This window comes from Monodon monoceros, unplaced genomic scaffold, assembly GCF_005190385.1.
Source record: "Monodon monoceros isolate NGI ecotype Baffin Bay Population unplaced genomic scaffold, NGI_Narwhal_1 Super_Scaffold_21, whole genome shotgun sequence".
Taxonomy (NCBI): Eukaryota; Metazoa; Chordata; class Mammalia; order Artiodactyla; family Monodontidae; genus Monodon; species Monodon monoceros.
The window spans coordinates 78,937,728-78,962,115 of NW_021703778.1; the positions used below are offsets into that span (position 1 = coordinate 78,937,728).

Sequence of the window (24,388 nt, forward strand, 5' to 3'; positions counted from 1 at the left end):
ACAATCCCTGGCTTAGGAGGGGACTTGAACCCACTGTCTTTTGATTAGAACTGCTCACTTGGTGTCAATACTTACTGAAGCTCAGGTTCTTTTGTCTCATTACAGAAACAATTCAGCCTGAGGCAAAGAGTGAGTTTACTAGCATAGGACACTGGTGAGAGATACAAGGAGCCCTGCAAGGGGGCAAAGCCCCAAGAACAAAGAGGGATACATTTTTGTAATCAAAGAAAAAGTGGGGAGGGGAGAAGACCACCTACTTCCTCATTCTTTGGCAGACATCAAGACTTACATCATTAGTTCCTCCTTCGGCCCTCCATGGTTTAACCGGGACTGTCATGGTGCTATTTAAATCATACATATATTAGCAAAAGGGTGGTGACATATACTAAAATATGGTAATTAATGTTAGGTTTCAGTATAATGTCCCCTTTCACCTAATTTATTTCCCCTGTCAACTATATTTCTGTCTTGGCTACATGTAAAAATGCTACTCTTCAAGGACTATTAACTCTCTGACTTCACAAGATTGAGACCCTGTATCTATTGTCTTGTATTTTAACTGTCAGGGTTAGTGGCTTGAGTGTGTTGGCACTTGGACGCACCTGGTCTTCCTTCAAGGTAGTGTAGATTGTTGCTAGGTTACTGGATTCTTTTCTTGAGTGGTCATTAGCTTACAACAGTCTCCAAACCTCCCTTAACATTCCCTTTCTGTCTTTAATCCCCTAGTGGGATTTCTAAACTGACTCTTTAATTATCCTACTCTATCCCTATTGTTAATATAGTGAATCACATTGATTGATTTGCATATGTTGAACCGCTTGCATCCCAGGAATAAATTCCACTTGATCATGGTGTATGGTGACTTTTAACGTGCTGTTGAATTGTTTTGCTAGTGTTTTGTCGAGGATTTTTACATCTATTTCATCAGGGATATTGACCTGTAAGTTAAAATTTTTTTCTTGATAAATCTCAATAAATGTTAGTCAATTTTTCTAGTCTTTGCAAAGAATCAACTTTTGGCCTTGTTAATTCTCTCAATTGTATGTTTGCTTTCCATTTTATTGTTTTTGCTTTTTATTTCCTTCTTTAAACTTTCTTTGATCTTGTTTTTCTTCTTATTTTTAGTTGGATGTTTAGCTTATCATTTGTAAGCAATTTTTCCCCTTAACATATGCATTTAAGGTTGTAAATTTTCCTCTAAATGTGGCTTCAGTTTCATCCACATGTTTTAATGTACAATATTTGCAAAATTGAGTTAAAATATGTTTTAAATTTCTTCACTGACCCATTTAAAATTTCTAGTTTATTCTCACTGTGGTCAGAGAACTTACTCTGTATGATTTTAATCATTTAAACGTTTCTGAGACTTGCTTTTCAATAATGATATGTTTTTTATAAATGTCCTGTGTATGCTTAAAAAAAGTATATTTAGCAGTTGTTAGGAGCATTGTTTTGTATATCTTCATTTGATCAAGTTTGTTTATTATGTAGTTCAAACGTATATCGTTGTTCTAACTTTTTACCTAAATGAAATAATCTGCCAGTTACTTTTCCAGCAACAAGAAAAGTGGGTTTATTTGGGATCAGCAGAGAATTTCAGTTTGGGGTCTGCAACCATGGTGAGCTACGTGCAAGTCCTCACACAGCAAAGGAAGGAGAACACTTTTATAGAGGAGAGAAACAAGTTGGAAAGGCTATAGTAAACAGAGTCCGTGACTTTTTCATTGGCTGAGTTCCTAAGAGGAGAGGGGAGAAGTCTTCTTCCTGTTTACTCTGTCTCATCTGTTTCATATTTATTTTCTCTCCTTTCCCTTCTTTGGGATTTTTTTTTTTTTTCAGTTTTCCCCTCTGCTGGTTTGAACTTAAACAGTTTCTATTCTGCTGGTAGTTACCTTATTAAGTACAACATACATTCTTAACTTAGCAAAGTCTAATGTTATTCAATACTTTTGCTGTCATCCCAGAAAATAAAAGGACACTAGGATACATTTAACTTACTCCTTCCTAACTTTGATGCTTTTGTTTTCAGGTATTTAATGCTACATGCATATTAATTAAACCCAAAGGACATTTCCACTTTTTATATAGTGTTTATTTAGATTTACCACCATATTCACAGCTTTCTTTGCCCTTAATTCCTTCTCACATCTATATCGTTAGCTAGAATCATTTTCCTTTCTTGCATTCATTCTTCAGTACTTTCCATTCATACTTTAATGCAGTTTTTTTAGTGGAACTTTTTTCATGTTTGGTTTATCCAAAAAGTGTTTACATTTTAGAAAATAAATCTGCTATGAACATTTGTTTACAAATCTTCTAGTGGACGTATGTTTTCATTTCTTTTAGGTAGACTCTTAGGAGGAGGATTGCTGGGTTGTATGATAAGCACATGTTTAAATTTTTAAGAAACAGCCACACTTTTCCAAAGTGGCTGTACCATTTTACATTTCCACCAGTTTTGTATGAGGCTTCCAGTTTCTCTACATCCTTGCCAAAACTGTATTGTCAGTATTTTTTATTATAGCCAAACCATTCTAGTAGGTATGTAGTATTATCTCACTGAGGTTTTTTTTTTTTAATTTATTTTATTTTTTATTTATTTATTTTTGGCTGCATTGGGTCTTTGTTGCTGCGTGCGGGCTTTCTCTAGTTGCGGCGAGCAGGGGCTACTCTTCGTTGTGGTGCACAGGCTTCTCAATTCAGTGGCTTCTCTTGTTGCAGAGCTCGGGCTCTAGGCATGCGGGCTCAGTAGTTGTGGCTTGTGGGCTCTAGAGCCCAGGCTCAGTAGTTGTGGCACATGGGCTTAGTTGCTCTGCGGCATGTGGGATCTTCCCAGACCAGGGATTGAACCAGTGTTCCCTGCATTCGCAGGCAGATTCTTAACCATTGTGCCACCAGGGAAGTCCTCTCATTGAGGTTTTAATTTCAATTTCCCTAAGTTGAAAAAGTGGTTGCCCATTTTTTGATTGGGTTGTCTTCCTTTTATTTCATTTGTAAGAGTTATTTATATCATCTGGATACAAGTCTCTAATCAGATATATGATTTGTAAATATGTTCTCCCATTCTGTGGCTTGCCTTTTCATTTTCTTAATTTTTTTTAATTGAAAAAGTTTTAAATTTTGATAAAGTCTACTTTGTCAATTTTTTCTTTTATGAATTGTGCTCTTGCTGTCATATCTAAGAAATCTTTGTCTAACCCAAAGTCACAAAGATTTTCTTCTAGAAGTTTTATAGTTTTAGCTCTTACATTTAGGTCTGTGATATATTTTGAGTTAATTTTTCTGTATGCTTTAAGGTAAAGGTATAAGTCTGTTTTCTGCACGTGGATATTCAAATATCCCAGTACCATTTGTTGAAAAGACTATCTTTTCCTCACTGAATTACCTTGGTTCTTTTGTCAAAATAATATAAGGCTTTATTTTCAGTGCACAGTTCTTGATCTGTAGATTCGACACATTCCCTATCAGTATCCCAACAGCATTTTAAAAATAGTAATTGTCAAGCTAATTCTAGAATTTATATAGAAAGGCAAAGGACTTAGAATAGCCAAAACAGTTTAGAAAAAGAAGAACAAAGCTAGAGGACTTACACTACCTGATTTCAAAATTTGCTGTTGTAGTAATAAGGGAGTATGCTTATTTCCAGGAAGAAAAGAGAAATGCCAACTTTAGGCCACTGTCTTTATTTTTGAATTCTTTTCCATTATGTTTTATTACAAGATAGTGTATATCATTTATGTATTTTATATATAGTAGTTTGTGTCTGCTAATCCCAAACTCTTAATTTACCCCCCCCAACCTTTCCCCTTGGTAACCATAAGTTTGTTTTCTATGTCTGTGAGTCTGTTTCTGTTTTGTAAATAAGTTCATTTGTATCATTTTTTAGATTCTACATATAAGTGATATCACATGATATTTGTCTTTCTCTGACTTACCTCACTTAGTGTGATCATCTCTAGGTCCATCCATGTTACTGCAAATGACATTGTTTCATTCTTTTTTATGGCTGAATGGTATTCCATTGTGTTTATGTACCACATCTTCTTTATCCATTCATCTGTCATCGGACATTTAGGACATTTACTTATTCCATAAATAGGACATTTATTTATTTCATAAATAGTGCTGCTATGAATACTGGGGTGCATGTATCTTTTCAGATTATGGTTTTCTCTGGTTATATGGCCAGCAGTGGGATTGCTGGAACATATGGTAACTCTGTTTTTAGTTTTTGAGGAACCTCCATTCTGTTTTCCATAGTGGCTGCACCAATTTACATTCTTACCAGCAGTGTAGGAGGGTCCCCTGTTCTCCACACCCTCTCCAGCATTTATTATTTGTAGACTTTTTAATGATGGCCATTCTGACTGGTGTTAGGTGATGTCTCATTGTAGTTTTGATTTGCATTTCTCTAATAATTGGCGATGTTGAGCATCTTTTCATGTGCCTTTTGGCCATCTGTATGTCTTCTTTGTAGAAATGTCTGTTTAGGTCTTCTGCACATTTTTTGATTGGGTTGTTTTTTTGATATTGAGTTGATTGAGCTTTTTGTATATTTTGGAAATTAATAGACCACTCTCTTTAAAGCAGAAGTTTCTCTTTTTAATTTCTTGTTATCAGGACTGTAATCTATTTTGGATATTGCAAAGGCATAACCATCATAGGCATTGAAAAATTTCAGAAAGTTTTCTGGTTGTTGGGTTTTTATCTTTTTGAGATAAGACTAGTGGCAGCAAACATTCTTTTCTTGTGTTTGGGAGGTGAACCAGAAGAACCTGTAGAACCTGTAAGAATGAGATTTAAAGGTGTGTCACTGGCCAGTACATTCTTCTGTGCAGTTCCAGTTCATTCCATACAGAATTATTTTTTAGGGTTTATGAAACACACACTTCTATTCAGCTTATGTGTAAGAAGATGAAGTTTGAGGTGTTGATAATTTTTCTGTCTTATTTACATAAATTAAAATGAAATATGGGAAGATTGATATGCTCTTTTAAGAAATCCCCTTGATAATTATTAAAAAGCTTGTCATTTTTTAGTAAAACATAAGAAATTACAAGTCAGTCTAGCAGTCAACTATCAGCAATAAATTCATAACAAAATATTTGTTAAACATCTACTGTTAATAAGGCAGTAGGCCAGATTTAGCCTAGAGGGATAAAGATAAATAAGACACTATTCCTGTTTCAGGAAACCTATAGTCCAGTAAGGAAATAAAGCATCTTCATATAGAGACTAAAGAGAAATCCAGGGTAGTAAATATAGAAAGTTATTGAGTTTCTCCTTTTTATCTTTTCTCTAGGTGATTCATTCTCCATTTTTCTTCCAGTGCATTCCTTAGAGTTTTATTCCCTTCATCAACCTGGTAGTATCCTGTGGATATGTTCTAGTTTCAGTCCTAAAAGATATTATACAGCACAGAATACCATAGACATTCAAATTGTAGACTAATATGATGGTTCTCAAAGCGCCAAACTAGCACCATACCATCATCTGGGAACTTGTTATAAATGCAAAATTTCAGACCCCACACCAGATCTACTGAATTAGAAACTCTGAGGGTAGGGCCTAGCAGTCTATTCTTCAACAGACCTTCCAGATAATTCTGATGCTTGCTGATTTATCCCTTCACCTGTTGACGGACATTTGGGTTTTTCCAGTTTGGGGCTGTTACGAATAATGCTACTGTGAATGCTCATGTACACATCACTCTGCAGATGTGCTTTTTACTCCTCTTGGGTAAATATGAGAGAGTGGAATTTCTGGGTCATATGGTTGCTTTATTAGTTATCTATTGCTGCAAACAAATACTCAGAGGCTAAAAACAACAAAAATTTATCATCTCACAATTTCTTTAGGTCAGGAATCCAGGAATGACTTAGCCAGATAGTTCTGGCTCAGGGTCGGTCAAGGTGTCAGTCAGGACTTGTGCTCATCTCAAGGATGACTGGGGGAAAATCCACTTCCAAGCTCACACATGTGGCTATTGTCAGGCTTCAGTTCCTTGTCATGTGAGCCTCTTTATCAGGTCTGCCTCATGACATGGCAGCTGGATTCCCCCAGAGTAAAGAAATCTAAAAGAGGGAAAAAGAGACATCTAAGACAAAAGCCACCATCTTTATAATCTAGTCTTGAAAGCAGCACGTCATTACTTCTGCCGTATCTGTTCTGTAGAAGTAAGTCAGTAAGTCCAGCCCACCCTGAAGGGGAGAAGGTTATACAAGAGTGTGAGTATCAGGAAGTGGTGTTCATTGGGATGCACCTTAAAGGCTTTCCACCACAATAGATGTCTGCTCAAATTTCTAAGAAATTGTCACACTGTTTCCCAAAGTCTTTATACCACTTTACACTCCCACTAGTGATGATGAGAGTTACAGTTGTTCCACATCCTTGCTGACGTCTGATATGGACAGACAGCCTTTTTAATTTTAGGCATTCTAATAGGGATGTAGATTTTTATTGTGCTTTTATGTTGCCTTTGGTGATTAATGATGTTGAGCATGTGCTTATTATTTTTATATGTCTTTGGTAAAATGACTTCACATTTTTTTGCCCATCTTTTAATTGAGCTGTCTCATTATTGAGTTGGAAGAGTTCATTTATATATATATATAAACATATATAAAAACATAAAATATATAAATATAAAATGCAAATCCTTTGTCAGATACATTTATAGGAAATATCTTCTCCCACTTTGTGGCTTGCCTTTTCATTGTCTTAATGGTGTCTTTCAAAGAGCAAAAGTTTTGGGACTTCCCTGGTTAAAACTCCATGCTCCCAATGCAGGGGGCATGGGTTCGATCCCTGGTCAAAGAACTAAGATCCCGCATGCCACGCAGTGTGGCCAAAAACGAGCAACAACAACAAAGAGCAAAAGGTTTTATTTGCTCAAGTCTAATTTATCCATTTTTTTTCTTTTATGCCTCATACTTTTTATGTTCTACAAAATCTGCTTTCTCCAAAGTTGCAAAGATTTTTGGAGATTTTCTTTTTATTAGTGTGAACTGATGGAGGATTGGGAACCTCTCAATAATGTTATAGCAAAATACTATAACAACTAACTATTTTTATAATTCATGTATGTGTAACATGTAGAAACTGCTTTGTATGGCTATACATTTGCTGTTGAACTTTTCATGTTTCTCATCAGCTAGACTATATGCTTCTTAAGAGTAGGAAATGATTTAACTCTTTTGCAATTCTTTTGTTGTCTGCTACAGAGTAGGGACTCAGTAAGTATTTGTTGGTTTGAATTCTGTATTTTGAATTTAAATAGAAGTGGGATATTTATGTGTAAGAGTTCAAAAGTGGAGCTTATAAGAATGATTAGGGCTGTAAATAAAAATGAGAGTTTTTTCCATAGAGGAGTAATTGAAGCCATGGGAATGGACTAGATCTCCAAAGGAGAGAGTGTACAGAGTTGAACCTTGGAGCATAGCACCTTTAAGCTATAATCAACAAGGATGCTTTATTTGATCTGTTCTTAAGAGGAAGGATGAATTTGGTTCAGTTTTTTGCGTTTTTTCTGACATCTCTGCTTGTACTATATCTATGCCATTGAATATTAAAATAATATTTTCAGGGCTTCTCTGGTAGTGCAGTGGTTGAGAGTACGCTTGCCAATGCAGGGGACACAGGTTCATGCCCCGGTCCGGGAGGATCCCACATGCCGCGGAGCGGCTAGGCCCGTGAGCCATGGCCGCTGAGCCTGCACGTCCGGAGCCTGTGCTCCACAATGGGAGAGGCCACAACAGTGAGAGGCCCGCATACCACAAAAAAAAAAAAAATTAATAATATTTTCAGTTCGAATAGTAAGAGTAAAATCTTTCAGTAGTCAAAAATTCATCCAGTTCAAGTACTGAATTATGAGGAAGCTTTAATTTGGCCTTAAGGCCAAATTTTAGCAATGTTTTCAACTAATTATATCTAATTGGTAATAGTATTTATTTATTTATTTATTTATTTATTTGTGGCTGCATTGGGTCTTTGTTGCTGCACGCGGGCTTTCTCTAGTTGCGGCGAGCAGGGGCTACTCTTCGTTGCAGTGCGGGGGCTTCTCATTGCAGTGGCATCTCTTGTTGCGGAGCACGGGCTCTAGGCATGCGGGCTCAGTAGTTGTGGCACACAGGCTTAGTTGCTCCGCGGCATGTGGGATCTTCCTGGACCAGGTCTCGAACCTGTGTCCCCTGCGTTGGCAAGTGGATTCTTAACCACTGCGCCACCAGGGAAGTCCCGGTAATGCTATTGAATTCAGAATGCTGCTTTTGCATTGTACATTGTTTTAAGTTACAAGCCCAGCGCTTCTTAATGTACAGTCTGGGTATTTGGATGCTATTCTCTCTCTTTAGATGTTTCATCCTTGAGGTGTTTTGTTTTTGTTTTTTGGTTGCATTGGGTTTTTGTTGCTGCGTGAAATTTTTAGAGCAATTTTAGGTTAACAGCAGAATTGAGCAGAAAATACATGGAGTTCCTGTATGTTTCCTGCTTCTATACATGCACAGCCTCCCCAGCTATAAACATCACATTGACACATCATTATTACCCAGAATCCATGGTTTATATTAGGGTCCACTCTTGGTGGTGTACATTCTCTCAGTTTTGACAAATGTATAATGACATGTATCTACCATTATAATATCCTGTAGAATAGTTTCATTGCCCTTAAAATCCTCTGTGCTCTGCCTATTCATCCCTCCCTCCCCTGTAACTGCTGGCAAGTACTGATCTTCATACTGTCTCCATAGTTTTGCCTTTTCCAGAATGTCATGTAGTTGGAATCATACATCGTGTAGCCTTTTCAGGTTGGCTTCTTTCACTTAGTAATATGCACTTAGGGATACTCTATGTCTTTTCATGGCTTGTTATTGCATTTCTTTTTAGCACTGAATAATATTCCATTGTCTGGATGTACCACAGTTTAATTACCTGTTTTTCTACTGAAAGACATCTTGCTTGCTTCAGAGTTTTGACAGTTATAAATAAAGCTACTATAAACATTAATGTACAGGTTTTTGTGTGGACATAAGTTTTCAACTCCTTTGGGTAAATACCAAGGGATGCGATTACTGGATCTTATGGTAAGAGTTATGTTTAGTTTTGTAAGAAACTGCCAAATTGTCATGCAAGTGGATGCACCCTTTTACCTTCCCAGCAATGAATGAGAGTTCCTGGGACTTCCCTGGTGGTCCAGTGGTTACGACTCCATGCTTCCACTGCATGGGGCACAGGTTCAATCCCTAGTCCGGGAAGTTCTTCTGCATGCCGTGCAGTGTGGCAAAAAAAAAAAAAAAGAGTTACTGACATTCTACTTCCTCACTAGCATTTAGTATTGTCACTGTTTTGGATTTTTGCCCTTCTAATAGGTGTGTAGTTGTATCTCGTTGTTTTAATTTGCAGTTCCCTGATTACATATGATGTTGAGAATCTTTTCTTATGCTTATTTGCCATCTGTATATTTTCTCTGGAGAGATGTCTGTTAAAGCCTTTTGCCCACTTTTCAATTGGTTTGATCATTTTCTTATATGAATTTTAAGAGTTCTATGTATATTTTGGATAACAATCCTCTATCAGGTATGTCTTTTGCAAATGCTTTTTCCCATTCTGTGGCTTGTGTTCTCATTTTCTTGACAGTGCCTTTTGTAGAGCAGAGTTTTCATTTCCAGCTTTATCAAGGCATTATTGACAAATAAAATTGTAATATACTTAAAGTATACAATGTGATGATTTGATATATGTGTGCATTGTGAAAGGATTTTCAAAATCGAGTTAACACATCCATTACCTCATATCATATTTACATTTTATTAAAATGAGGACCCTTAAGTTCTACTCTCTTAGCAAATTTAAGTTATACAATACTGTATTATCAACTATAGTTGCTTTGTTATACATTAGATCCTCAGACCTTGTTATCTTACAACTGAAAGTTTATACCCATTTACCACCTTTCCTCATTTCCCCTACCCCCAGCTCCTGGCAACCGTCATTCTATTCTCTGTTTCTATGAGTCTGAGTTTTTAATTTAAAAAAACTTATTTTTAGACTCTACATATAAGTGATACCATGCAGTATTGGTCTTTCTCTGTCTGGCATATTTTACTTAGCATAATGCCCTCCAGGTTCATCCGTGTTGTTGCTAATGGCAAGATTTCCTTCTTCCTTTTTTTTTTTAATTGGAGTATAGTTGCTTTACAATATTGTTAGTTTATACTGTACAGCAAAGTGAATCAGCTATACGTGTACATATATCCCCTCTTTTTTGGATTTCCTTCTCATTTAGGTCACCACAGAGCACTGAGTAGAGTTCCCCGTGTTATACAGTAGGTTCTCATTAGTTATCTATTTTATACATAGTATCAATAGTGTATATATGTCAATCCCAATCTCCCAATTCATCACACCACCATCACCTGCCCCGCCCCACCCCTGCTTTCCCCCTTGGTATCCATATGTTTGTTCTCTACGTCTGTGTCTTTATTTCTGCTTCGTAAATAAGATCATCTATACCAGTTTTTTCAGATTCCATATATATGTGTTAATATACAATATTTGTTTTTCTCTTTCTGACATACTTCACTCTGTATGACAGTCTCTCAGTCCATCCATGTCTCTACAAATGACCCAATTTCGTTTCCTTTTATAGCTGAGTAATATTCCATTGTATATATGTACCACATCTTCTTTATCCATTCCTCTATTGATGGAATTTAGGTTGCTTCCGTGTCCTGGCTATTGTGAATAGTGCTGCAGTGAACATTGGGGTGCATGTGTCTTTTTGAATTATGCTTTTTTCTGGGTATATGCCCAATAGTGGGATTGCTGGGTCATATGGTAGTTCTATTTTTAGTTTTTTAAGAAACCTCCATACTGTTCTCCATAGTGGCTATATCAGTTTACATTCCCACCAACAGTGCATGAGGGTTCCCTTTTCTCCACACCCTCTCCAGCATTTATTGTTTGTAGATTTTTTGATGGTGGCCATTCTGACCACTGTGAGGTGATACCTCACTGTAGTTTTGATTTGCATTTCTCTGATAATTAGTGATGTTGAACATATTTTCATGTGTTTGTTGGCCATCTGTATGTCTCCTTTGGAGAAATGTCTGTTTAGGTCTTCTGCCCATTTTTGGATTGGGTTGTTTATTTTTTTGATATTGAGCGCATGAGCTATTTGTATATTTTGGAGATTAGTCCTTTGTCAGTTGCTTCATTTGCAAATATTTTCTCCCATTCTGAGGGTTGTCTTTTTCTCTTGTTTATTATGCTTTCCTTTGATGTGCAAAAGCTTTTTAGTTTAAAAAGCTTTGTTTATTTTTTGTTCTTGTGTTTATTTTTGTTTTCATTACTCTAGGAGGCAGATCCAAAAAAATATTGCTGCGATTTATGTCATAGAATGTCCTGCCTATGTTTTCCTGTAGGAGTTTTATAGTGTCCAGTGTTACATTTAGGTCTTTGATCCACTTTGAGTTTATTTTTGTTATGGTTTTAGAGAATATCATATAATATCACTTATATGAGGAATCTAAAAAAATGATACAGATGAACTTATTTACAAAACAGAAATAGACTCACAGATACAGAAGACATTGTTACCAAAGGGGAAAAGGGGGAGGGATAAATTTGTAATTGGGGATTAACAAATACAGACTACTATATATAAAATAGATAAATAACAGGGACCTACTATATAGCACAGGGAACTATATTCAGTATCTTTTAATAACCTATAATGGAAAAAAATCTGAAAGAGAACAGATACATATATGTGTAACTGAGTCACTTGGCTGTATACCTGAAACACTGTAAATCAACTATACTTCAATAAAAAAATACAAGTTAAAAAGATAGTGATTATTACTGATATGCTGAATTCGGTAATAGCTCTAGATTTGAGTAGGAGGTAGAAAGGGCTTTGGAAAGGATGTCTAAGAAAATGAAAGAAGACTACATGTAATAAATAGTATGATTAGGAAGCTGAATATCTGAGGGCTGTTGCTGTGCAGGGTGGGCACCAGGCCGGTGTCATCAGGAGGAACATTCTTGGGGTTGTCCTGTGCCCAGGTGAGGACTCATCCAGGTATGCCCTATGTACCTAGGAAAAGCTGCCCTGTCCCTGCCCTCCACTCTGCCCAGGAGGGTCGGTGAGTATGGGCATTGCAATACGCTCTGGAACTGCCCCCTGAGCCTCTGAATCAGGCCCTGGTTGCGTACCCGCTCTGGTTAGCACTCTCTCCTCATGAAAGCCCCAGGGCTGGCTCCTCCCGCACTCCTGTATTATACACTTGATTGTAGACATGCAGTAACTTCCTATGCCTCCTTGGGCTAGTGCCGGGCCAACCCAAGACTGAAACCCAGGTGTCTAGGATCCTAAAGGAAAGCATAACTAATCATCACAGTTGGCATGTTCCTCCCAAGTGTTGGCCTAGAGACCCAGTAGGTGTGGCAGCTCTTAAGCCGAAGCAACTGCCACAGAAACAGAAGACGACTCCTTTCTCTAGTGGCTTCTGCTTCTCATTCCTATTGCTATCTTTGGCCCAAGGACATGGCAGGTCCAACGTCAGAAGTGGAAGCTAAAGTTGATCACAGAGCTAGTCTAGAGTGGTGGCCAAGCCCATCTCACTGCCAGCAGACCCAATGGAACTGAAAAATCTGGAGTACAGGCCAGTGAAGGTCAGGAGGCACTTTGACCACTCCAAGTTGCTGTCATGATGTTTTGGACCATGGTGAACCCTGCCCAGGAGGCTGGCCTACTGGCTCTCTTTGTTTGGTGGTGCTACCTTTTTACTGTGCTGACCTGGGAATTACCATCCTGCTAAACAGGCGGTTTTGTGCCCAAGAAGAAAGTGAATCCTGAAACATGGTGTAAAGGACAGATTGAGGGAGAAGTGGACCTAGTCGTGATGGTGAGGCTGACAGAAACCAGGAAGCCCTTTGTCTCTGAGAATAATCCAGACAGGAACCACTGGCATTACCACGACCTGGAGACCACGTCCAGGCTCCCAGGTGCAGACCCCATTTTCACTGATGCTGACTTCCAGAGCACAGTTCTTAAAAGACCTATTGGAGGGCAAACTAGAGTCACTCTGAGGAATGAGCACCTGCAGTACATCATTCACCTGGTACAGACTCTGTGCAGCCACGTCATACCTGTGGTTTAAGAAATTCCTACCTTGGACTCCTGGTGTGTGAAGAGATTAGCTGATGAGCCCTGTCCCTGAATAATTAGGAAGTCACGGAGTAAACATTTCAAGAGATTTGGTTTTATGCTGGATCATGTGCTATCGGTATAAATAAATCTCTACACTACAAAAAAAAAAGCAGCTGAATGTTTGGGATGTTATGATAAAACACATTATTTTTCAGTCGTCTTGCCCGCCCCCCAAAAAGAAGGAAACTGTAAACTCTAAAGCTGTGCAAAAAAAACAAGATACAAATAAGATGCAAATTCAAATATAGCATGATTTTAATCAACCTAGAGTTTAAGAAAAGAGAATTTATTTTATCTTGCTTTTGGGAATATTATCTTATGAATGGCCCAGGTATGGTGACACTGAAACAATAGAAGGAAATGTTATTCTTTCACACTGCATGGATCTGCCGTGAATACTATTTACAGTTATATTGACAGAACTGTAGTTTATTGGTTTTCAAGTTTTACGTCAAAGGCAAAGTTATGAAAACACTTCATTAAGGTCACAGACGAGAATGTAAATGTTAAAAACCTTCATGATGTAAGAGTCAAGGCATAGCTGCTAAGGCAGAAAGAGGAAGTGGGGAGAGAAAAGGTGGAAGCAAAGTTAGCAGTACAGTTACTTATTTTACATGTTAAGAAGTTAGTCTGTGAATTGACTCAAGTTCATTGATGAGGACAGAAGTATGAGTATATTATTTAAAATTACAGATATAACAAAGAGAAGAAATAGATAATAGTGTAACTTATCAAACGTTCATATTAAAGAGGTAGAGGGTAGTGTAAGAGAGCTGAAGCCTCATTTTTCATCACTGGGAGTTAGATGTTGTCTAGAGTGCTAAATCTAGAAATAGAGAGGATAAGCATTTTGAATTATGGAAGAAGAGCTTGCCATTGGTCATATTGGTTCTTCTCTTATTTTTCTGATAATTTCTTAGTGGGCTCCTTCTCCAACCATTAAATATTTTCCAGGGATCAGTCCATGGCCTCTGTCTCACACATGTGCACACTCTGAGCTAATGACTTCAGCAGCCACCTGTGGAATTTGAGTCCCAAATCTCTTATCTCTAACCTCATTCTTATCGTACATGCAAGATCTGCATTTTCGGACATTTCCTTCTACATGTCCCAGTAACATTTTAAATATACCATGACTCGAGAGAAATCATTATCTTACTCATGACATCTGTTTTGGTATTCCTTTATTTTGTTTTTAGCAGCTTTATTAAAGCATAATTTATATACCATAAAGTGCACTTATTTTATATTTTACTTTTTTTTTTTTTTTTTTTGCAGTACGCGGGCCTCTCACTGCTGTGGCCTCTCCCGTCGCGGAGCACAGGCTCCGGACGCGCAGGCCCAGTGGCCACGACCCACGGGCCCAGCCGCTCCGCGGCACGCTGGATCCTCCTGGACCAGGGCACGAACCCATGCCCCCCGCGTTGGCAGGCGGACTCTCAACCACTGCACCACCAGGGAAGCCCTATATTTTAGCTCTATCAAATTTGCGACCACCTCAACAATCCAATTGTAGAATATTTCCATCATTCTAAAAACATCCTTTATGCTCATTTGCATAATTTCCTTTTCCCAGCCCCAGTCCCAAGCAATCATTAATCTATTCCTGTCTCTTCTGATTTGCCTTTTCTAAAGATTTCTTATAAATGGAATCATACAATATGTGGTTTTTATGACTGGCTTCTTTCACTTAGCATGTTTTGTTTTAATTTTTATTAAACTTAAAGGATATTTTATTGGTTATAAATGTCTAGGTTCAAAATTCTATACCTTTAACACTCCAAATGTTATCCTATTGTCTTCTTTTTTTTTTTTAACATTCTTATTGGAGTATAATTGCTTTACAATGGTGTATTAGTTTCTGCTTTATAACAAAGTGAATCAGCTATACGTTTACATATATCCCCATATCTCCTCACTCTTGCATCTCCCTCCCACCCTCCATATCTCACCCCTCTAGGTGGTCACAAAGCACCGAGCTGATCTCCTTGTGCTATGCGGCTGCTTCCCACTAGCTATCAGTTTTATATTTGGTAGTATATATAAGTCCATGCCTCTCTCTCACTTCGTCCCAGCTAACACTTCCCCCTCCCCGTGTCCTCAAGTCCATTCTCTACAGCTGCGTCTTTATTCCTGTCCTGCCCTGGGTTCTTCAGAACCTTTTATTTTTCTTTTTAGATTCCATATATTTTTGTTAGCATATGATATTTGTTTTTCTCTTTCAGACTTACTTCACTGTGTATGACACACTCTAGGTCCATCCACCTCACTACAAATAACTCGATTTCATTTCTTTTTATGGCTGAGTAATATTCCATTGTATATATATGCCACATCTTCTTTATCCATTCATCTGTTGATGGACACTTAGGTTGCTTCCATGTCCTGGCTATTGTAAATAGAGCTGCAGTGAACATTGTGGTACATGACTCTTTTTGAATTATGGTTTTCTCAGGGTATATGCCCGGTAGTGGGATTGCTGGATCATATGGTAGTTCTATTTTTAAAGGAACCTCCATACTGTTCTCCATAGTGGCTGTACCAATTCACATTCCCACCAGCAGTGCAAGAGTGTTCCCTTTTCTCCACACCCTCTCCAGCGTTTATTGTTTCTAGATTTTTTGATGATGGCCATTCTGACTGGTGTGAGATGATATCTCATTGTAATTTTGATCTGCATTTCTCTAATGATTAGTGATGTTGAGCATTCTTTCATGTGTTTGTTGGCAGTCTGTATATCTTCTTTGGAGAAATGTCTATTTAGGTCTTCTGCCCATTTTTGGATTGGGTTGTTTGTTTTTTTGTTATTGAGCTTCATGAGCTGCTTATAAATTTTGGAGATTAATCCTTTGTCAGTTGCTTCATTTGCAAATATTTTCTCCCATTCTGAGGGCTGTCTTTTGGTCTTGTTTATGGTTTCCTTTGCTGTGCAAAAGCTTTGAAGTTTCATTAGGTCCCATTTGTTTATTTTTGTCTTTATTTCCATTTCTCTAGGAGGTGGGTCAAAAAGGATCTTGCTGTGATTTATGTCATACAGTGTTCTGCCTATGTTTGATTCTAAGAGTTTTAGACTGTCTGGCCTTACATTTAGGTCTTTAATCCACTTTGAGTTTATTTTTGTTTATGGTGTTAGGGAGTGTTCTAATTTCATTCTTTTACATGTAGCTGTCCAGTTTTTCCAGCATCATTCATTGAAGAGGCTGTCTTTTCTCCATTGTATGTTCTTGCCTCCTTTGTTGTAAATTAGGTGCCCATATGTGTGGGGGTTTATCTCTGGGCATTCTATCCTGTACCTTTGATCTATATTTCTGTTTTTGTGCCAGTACCATACTGTCTTGATTAGTGTAGCTTTGTAGAATAGTTGGAACTCCAGGAACCTGATTCCTCCAGCTCCGTTTTTCTTTCTCAAGATTGCTTTGGCTCTTTGGGGTCTTTTGTGTTTCCATACAAATTGTGAAATTTTTTGTTCTAGTTCTGTGAAAAATGCCAGTGGTCGTTTGATAGGGATTGCATTGAATCTATAGATTGCTTTGGGTACTAGAGTCATTTTCACAATGTTGATTCTTCCAATCCAAGAACATGGTATATCTCTCCATCTGCTTGTATCATCTTTAATTTCTTTCATCAGTGTCTTATAGTTTTCTGCATACAGATCTTTTGTCTCCTTAGGTAGGTTTATTTGTAGATATTTTATTCTTTTTGTTGCAATGGTAAATGGGAGTGTTTCCTTAATTTCTCTTTCAGATTTTTCATCAGTAGTGTATAGGAATTCAAGAGACTTCTGTGCATTAATTTTGTATCCAGCTACTTTACCAGATTCATTGATTAGCTGTAGTAGTTTTCTGGTAGCATCTCTAGGATTCTGTATGTGTAGTATCATGTCATCTACAAACAGTGACAGCTTTACTTCTTTTCTGATTTGGATTCCTTTCATTTCTTTTTCTTTTCTGATTGCTGTGGCTAAAACTTCCAAAACTATGTTGAATAATAGTGGTGAGAGTGGACAACCTTGTCTTGTTCTTGATCTTAGAGGAAATGGTTTCAGTTTTTCACCATTGAGAATGATGTTGGCTGTGTGTTTGTCATATATGGCCTTTATTATGTTGAGGTAAGTTCCCTCTATGCCTACTTTCTGGAGGGTTTTTATCATAAATCGGTGTTGAATTTTGTCGAAAAGCTTTTTCTGCATCTATTGAGATGATCGTATGGTTTTTCTCCTTCAATTTGTTAGTATGGTTTATCTCATTGATTGATTTGTGTATATTGAAGAATCCTTGCATTCCTGGAATAAACCTGATTTGATCATGGTGTATGATCCTTTTAATGTGCTGTTGGATTCTGTTTCCTAGTATTCTGTTGAGAATTTTTGCATATATGTTCATCAGCAATATTGGCCTGTAGTTTTCTTTCTTTGTGACATCTTTGTCTGGTTTTGGTATCAGGGTGATGGTGGCCTCGTAGAATGAGTTTGGGAGTGTTCCTCCCTCTGCTATATTTTGGAAGAGTTTGAGAAGGATAGGTGTTAGCTCTTCTCTAAATGTTTGATAGAATTCACCTGTGAAGCCATCTGGTCCTGGGCTTACGTTTTTTGGAAGATTTTTAATCACAGTCTCAATTTCAGTGCTTGTGATTGGTCTGTTTATATTTTGTATTTCTTCCTGGTTCAGACTTGGAAGGTTGTGCTTGTCTAAGAATTTGTCCATTTCTTCCTGGTTGTCCATTTTATTGGCATATAGTTGCTTGTAGTAATCTCTCATGATCCTTTGTATTTCTGCAGTGTCAGTTGTTACTCCTCCTTTTTCATTTCTAGCTCCATTGATTTGAGTCTTCTCCCTCTTTTTCTTGATGAGTCTGGCTGATGGTTTATCAATTTTGTTTATCTTCTGAAAGAACCGGCTTTTAGTTTTATTGATCTTTGCTATTGTTTCCTTCATTTCTTTTTCATTTATTTCTGACCTGATCTTTATGATTTCTTTCCTTCTGCTAATGTTGGGGGTTTTTTTTGTTCTTCTTTCTCTAATTGCTTTAGGTGTAAGGTTAGGTTGTTTGTTTGAGGTGTTTCTTTTTTCTTGAGGTAGAATTGTATTGCTAGAAACTTCCATCTTAGAACTGCTTTTGCCACATCCCATAGGTTTTGGGTCGTCGTGTTTCCATTGTCATTTGTTTCTAGGTTTTTTTTGGATTTCCTCTTTGATTTCTACAGTGATCTCTTGGTTATTAAGTAGTGTATTGTTTAGCCTCCATGTGTTTGTTTTTTGGTTTTTGGTTTTTTTTGCTGTATGCAGGCCTCTCACTGTTGTGGCCTCTCCCGTTGTGGAGCACAGGCTCCGGACACGCCGGCTCAGCGGCCATGGCTCACGGGCCCAGCCGCTCCGCGGCATGTGGGATCTTCCCTGACCGAGGCACGAATCCATGTCCCCTGCATCGGCAGGCAGACTCTGAACCACTGTGCCATAGGGAAGCCCCATGTGTTTGTATTTTTTACAGATTTTTTCCTGTAATTGGTATCTAGTCTCATAGCGTTGTGGTCAGAAAAGATACTTGATACGATTTCAGTTTTCTTAAATTTACGAAGGCTTGATCTGTGACCCAAGATATGATCTATCTTGGAGAATGTTCCATGAGCAGTTGAGAAGAAAGTGTAATCTGCTGTTTTTGGATGGAATGTCCTGTAAAAATCACTTAAGTCCATCTTGTTTAATGTATCTTTTAAAGCTTGTGTTTCCTTATTTATTTTCATTTTGGATGATCTCTCCATTGGTGAAAGTGGGGTGTTAGAGTCCCCTACTATGATTGTGTTACTGTCGATTTCCCCTTTTATGGCTGTTAGCATTTGCCTTATATATTGAGGTGCTCCTATGTTGAGTGCATAAATATTTACAATTGTTATATCTTCTTCTTGGTTTGATCTCTTGATAATTATGTAGTGTCCTTCTTTGTCTCTTATAATAGTCTTTATTTTAAAGTCTATTTTGTCTGATATGAGAATTGCTACTGCAGCTTTGTTTTGATTTCCATTTGCATGGGATATCTTTTTCCATCCCCTCACTTTCAGTCTGTTATGTGTCACTAGGTCTGAAGTGGATCTCTTGTAGACAGCATATATACGGGTCTTGTTTTTGTATCCATTCAGCCAGTCTGTGTCTTTTGGCTGCAGCATTTAATCCATTTACATTTAAGGTAGTTATCAATATGTATGTTCCTGTTACCATTTTGTTAATTGTTTTGGGTTTGTCATTTTAGGTCTTTTCCTTCTCTTGTGTTTCCTGCCTAGAGAAGTTCCTTTAGCATTTGTTATAAAGCTGGTTTGGTGGTGCTGAAATCTCTTAGCTTTTGCTTGTCTGTAAAGGTTTGAATTTCTCGGTCGAATCTGAATGAGCTCCTTGCTGGGTAGAGTAACCTTGTTTGTAGGTTCTTTCCTTTCGTCACTTTAAATATGTCCTGCCGCTCCCTTCTGGCTTGCAGAGTGTCTGCCGAAATATCAGCTGTTAGCCTTATGGGGATTCCCCTGTATGTTATTTGTTGTTTCTCCCTTGCTGCTTTTAATATTTTTTCTTTGTATTTAATTTTTGATAGTTTGATTAATATGTATCTTGGCATGTTTGTCCTTGGATTTATCCTGTATGGGACTCTGTGCTTCCTGGACTTGATTGACTATTTCCTTTCCCATATTAGGGAAGTTTTCAACTATAATTTCTTCAAATATTTTCTCAGTCTGATTCTTTTTCTCTTCTTCTTCTGGGACCCCTATAATTCGAATGTTGGTGCGTTTAATGTTTTCCCAGAGGTCTCTGAGACTTTTCTCAATTCTTTTCATTCTTTTTTCTTTATTCTGCTCTGTGGTACTTATTTCCACTATTTTATTTTCCTGGTCATTTATCCGTTCTTCTGCCTAAGTTATTCTGCTCTTGATTCCTTCTAGAGAATTTTTAATTTCATTTATTGTGTTGTTCATCATTGTTCATTTGCCATTTAGTTCTTCTAGGTCCTTGTTAAACGTTTCTTGTATTTTCTCCATTTTATTTCCAAGATTTTGGATCATCTTTACTATCATTACTCTGAATTCTTTTTCAGGTAGACTGCCTATTTCCTCCTCATTTGTTTGGTGTGGTGGGTTTTTACCTGCTCCTTCATCTGCTGTGTGTTTCTCTGTCTTCTCATTTTGCTTAACTTTCTGTGTTTGGGGTCTCCTTTTTGCAGGCTACAGGATCATAGTTCCCGTTGTTTTTGGTGTCTGCCTACAGTGGCTAAGGTTCGTTCAGTGTGTTGTGTAGGCTTCCTGGTGGAGGGGACTAGTGCCTGTGTTCTGGTGGATGAGGCTGGATCTTGTCTTCCTGGTGGGCAGGACCATGTCCGGTGGTGTGTTTTGGGGTGTCTGTGACCTTTTTATGATACTAGGCATCCTCTTTGCTAATGGGTGGGGTTGTGTTCCTGTCTTGCTACTCGTTTGGCATAGGGTGTCCAGCACTGTAGCTTGCTGGTCATTGAGTGGAGCTGGGTCTTAACATTGAGATGTAGATATCTGGGACAGCTTTCGCTGTTTAATATTACGTGGAGCCGGCAGGTCTCTTGTAGACCAATGTCCTGAACTCAGCTCTCCCACCTCAGCGGCACAGGCCTGACACCTAGCCAGAGCACCAAGACCCTGTCAGCCACACAGCTCACAAGAAAAGGGGAAAGAAAAGGAAGAAAGAAAAATAAAATAAAATAAGGTTATTTAAAAAATCGTTAAAAGTAAATAATTAAAAAGTAATTTAAAAAAAAAGAAAGAAAGAAGAGAGCAACCAAACCAAAAAACAAGTCCACCAATGATAACAAGCGCTAAAAACTATACCAAAAAAAAAAGGACAGACAGAAATCTAGGACAAATGGTAAAAGCAAAGCTATACAGACAAAATCACACACAGTCCACCACCTCAGTTTTGGGATGATTCGTTGTCTATTCAGGTATTCCAGAGATGCAGGGTACAGGAAGTTGATTGTGGAGATTTAATCCCCTGCTCCTGAGGCTGCACGGAGAAATTTCCCTTTCTCGTCTTTGTCCGCTCAGCTCCTGGTGTTCAGCTTTGGATGTGGCCCCGCCTCTGCGTGCAGGTCGCTGGAGGGCGTCTGTTCTTCGCTCAGACAGGACGGGGTTAAAGGAGCAGCTGATTAGGGGGCTCTGGCTCACTCAAGCCGGGGTGGAGGGAGGAGTACGGAATGCGAGGTGAGCCTGCCACGGCAGAGGCCAGTGTGACATTGCACCAGCCTGAGGCATGCCATGTTCTCCCAGGGAAGTAGTCCCTGGATCACAGGACCCTGGCAGTGGCGGGCTGCACAGGCTCCCAGGAGGGGAGGTGTGGATAGTGACCTGTGCTTGCACACAGGCTTCTTGGTTGCTGCAGCAGCAGCCTTAGCGTTTCATGCCCGTCTCTGGTGTCCACGCTAATAACCGTGGCTCACGCCCATCTCTGAAGCTCGTTTAGGCACTGCTCTGTCCCCTCTCCTTGCGCACACTGAAACAATGGTCTCTTGCCTCTTAGGCAGTTCCAGACTTTTTCCCGGACTCCCTCCCGGCTAGCTGTGGTGCACTAGCCCCCTTCAGGCTGTGTTCATGCACCCAACCCCAGTCCTCTCCCTGGGATCTGAACTCCGAAGCCGAAGCCTCAGCTCCCAACCCCCATCCACCCCGGCAGGTGAGCCAACAAGCCTCTCAGGCTGGTGAGTGCTGGTCGGCACCGATCCTCTGTGCGGGAATCTCTCCGCTTTGCCCTCTGCACCCCTGTTGCTGCGCTCTCCTCTGTGGCTCCGAAGCTTCCCTCCCGCCAACCCCCATCTCTGCCAGTATAGGGACTTCCTAGTGAGTGGAAACTTTTCCTCCTTTACAGCTCCCTCCCAGAGGTGCAGGTCCTGTCCCTATTCTTTTGTCTCTGTTTTTTCTTTTTTCTTTTGCCCTACCCAGGTACGTGGGGAGTTTCTTGCCTTTTGGGAAATCTGAAGTCTTCTGCCAGCATTCAGTAGGTGTTCTGTAGGAGTTGTTCCACATGTAGATGTATTTCTGATGTATTTGTGGGGAGGAAGGTGATCTCCACATCTTACTCCTCCGCCATCTTGAAGGTCTCCCCCCACTTAGCATGTTTTTGAAGTTAATTCATGTTGTAACATGTACCAATACTTCATTCCTTTTTACTGCTGAGTAGGATTCCATTTTCTGGTTGACCCACATTTTGTTTAGCTATTCATCAGTTGATGGACATTTGGGTTGTTTTCTAGCTTGGGGCATTATGTATAATGTTCTAAGCATTACACTCCTATCTTTGTGTGGACCCATATTTCCATATCTCTTGGATACATTTATGGCAAATTTATGTTTAACTTTTTAAGAAACTTTCAGACTATTTTGCAAAGTGACTGTACCATTTTAGTCCCACCAGCAATGTATGAGAGGTCTAGTTTCTCTTTGTTATTGTCTGTCATTTTTATTATAGCCATTCTAGTAGGGTGTGAAATGGTATCTCATTGTGGGTTTAATATACATTTCTCTAATGGATACTTGAAAGTTAGCCTTGATTTTTCTTTCTTTTGTACCCTGCTCTCCCATTCTGTGGGTGTACCTATTAAGTATATCTTTAGTTCTCTCCTTTATCCTCATTCCCATTGCTTTATTTCTTCACTATTCTTGATTATTAAAATGTCCTCCAAATAGTTTTCTCTGATACCAGTTCCTCGGCAGGTTGCAATCTATTTTCCACACCACTATCAAAATGAATTTTCTAAAATGTAGATGTGATCATGCCACTTCTTTGCTAAAAACCTTTCAAAGTATCCCTATTGCCTTTCAGATAGAGTCACTATTTGAACCCTGGTTATTTTACAAGATCTATTCTTACCACTCCTTCCCCCACCATCCTATCCTCTTACGAACTCATGCACACTCCACACACATACTCTGCACACATCCTGACCTGTAATCTACCTGCAGTTATCTGAATACATTAGGATTTTATTTCTTCTGTGCCTTTGAACATGCTGTCACCTCTGTCTAGAATGTTCATCCATCTCTGTTTACAAACTCTTACTCATTCTTCAAGGCTCAGCACAAATAAAACTCCCCCTTGGAATCTTTCTCTGATTCTCCTTAATAGTTAAGCTTTGTTTTTGTGTGTGTTATTATAATGACATAAATAGGTGTCTTTGAGACTATATTTGGTTGAATTGCATGAAATTATCATTTTAAGCCCAATTATCATTTTAAGCCAAAATATGGTTTATATGTCAGCCTACAACATTTTTGTAGTTACCTGTTTTTGTTCATGTGTCTATCATTTGTTAACAAGAGCCTGCCACTTACAACATATTTGTTGATAGATGCATGAACAAATAAATTATTCTTAAAGACCATGGCTTTTATTTAGAGTGAAAAGCCAACTTGAAAAACATTAGGTCTTCTTTAGAATCATGTAGCCTCAAAGGTTAAGTTTATTTGTATTGTGTGAAAAATTATTAATACCAAACCAACTGCCATGGTATGTCTCCTAATAAATACATCTTTAATATCCTGAATGAAGTCACAGATTATTACCTCTCACATACAATTTAGTAGTAATTTTCATGTTAGTGGACAGCATCATAGTTCCATAGTTCAAATCAAATAATAAAGGTTACTGATTTTTCATACAAATACCATTTTAAAATCGAAACACTGTAAGCTAACAAAATTTTATATATGTGTGTGTGTATATATGTATGTGTGTGTATGTATAAGATTGTAACTATGTAAAAATTGCCTTTGAATGTGGAAGATAATAGTAATGAAAAGAATTGTTCTCAGAATATGAATTATATGAGATTATTTTAATATTTTCTTAAAAGAGCAAATGTACTCACTTCCATGTTTTACATCACACAAGGAGTCATGTCTGAATTGTGGTTTTAGAAAAGATAACCATCTGAATGGTTGGCATACTTTAGGTAATTACGTGCTGAAGAACCCCGCACTTCATTTTAAACAAAATTATAGTTTTTGTCAATATTTTAAGTTATTTATGATTTTTAAACCTCATAGCTTCCCTTAATGCATGTATTACAGCTTTGTTATAGTTTGCAGATGGTTATATTGCCATCAGTATTAGTCATGTTCAGTGATTATATTCACTTCATATTGCACATGGCATTGTACACATGCTGTATTATAAACAT

The 24,388-nt window shown here is 38.2% G+C and overlaps 1 protein-coding gene and 1 pseudogene across 6 annotated transcripts in view; both read left to right on the forward strand.

The window, feature by feature from the left end:
* NRG4 (neuregulin 4) overlaps positions 1–24,388 on the forward strand; it is a 134,412-nt gene that overhangs the window by 22,803 nt on the left and 87,221 nt on the right. The window contains exon 1 of one of the 6 annotated variants that reach the window (XR_003796077.1): positions 21,828–21,885. The exons of the other annotated variants lie outside the window; for them this stretch is intronic. The gene's annotated coding sequence lies outside the window, so the exon portion shown is untranslated. Of the gene's footprint in view, positions 1–21,827; positions 21,886–24,388 lie in introns of those variants that run through there. 6 annotated transcript variants of the gene reach the window in all.
* LOC114903850 lies at positions 9,060–13,191 on the forward strand (annotated as a pseudogene).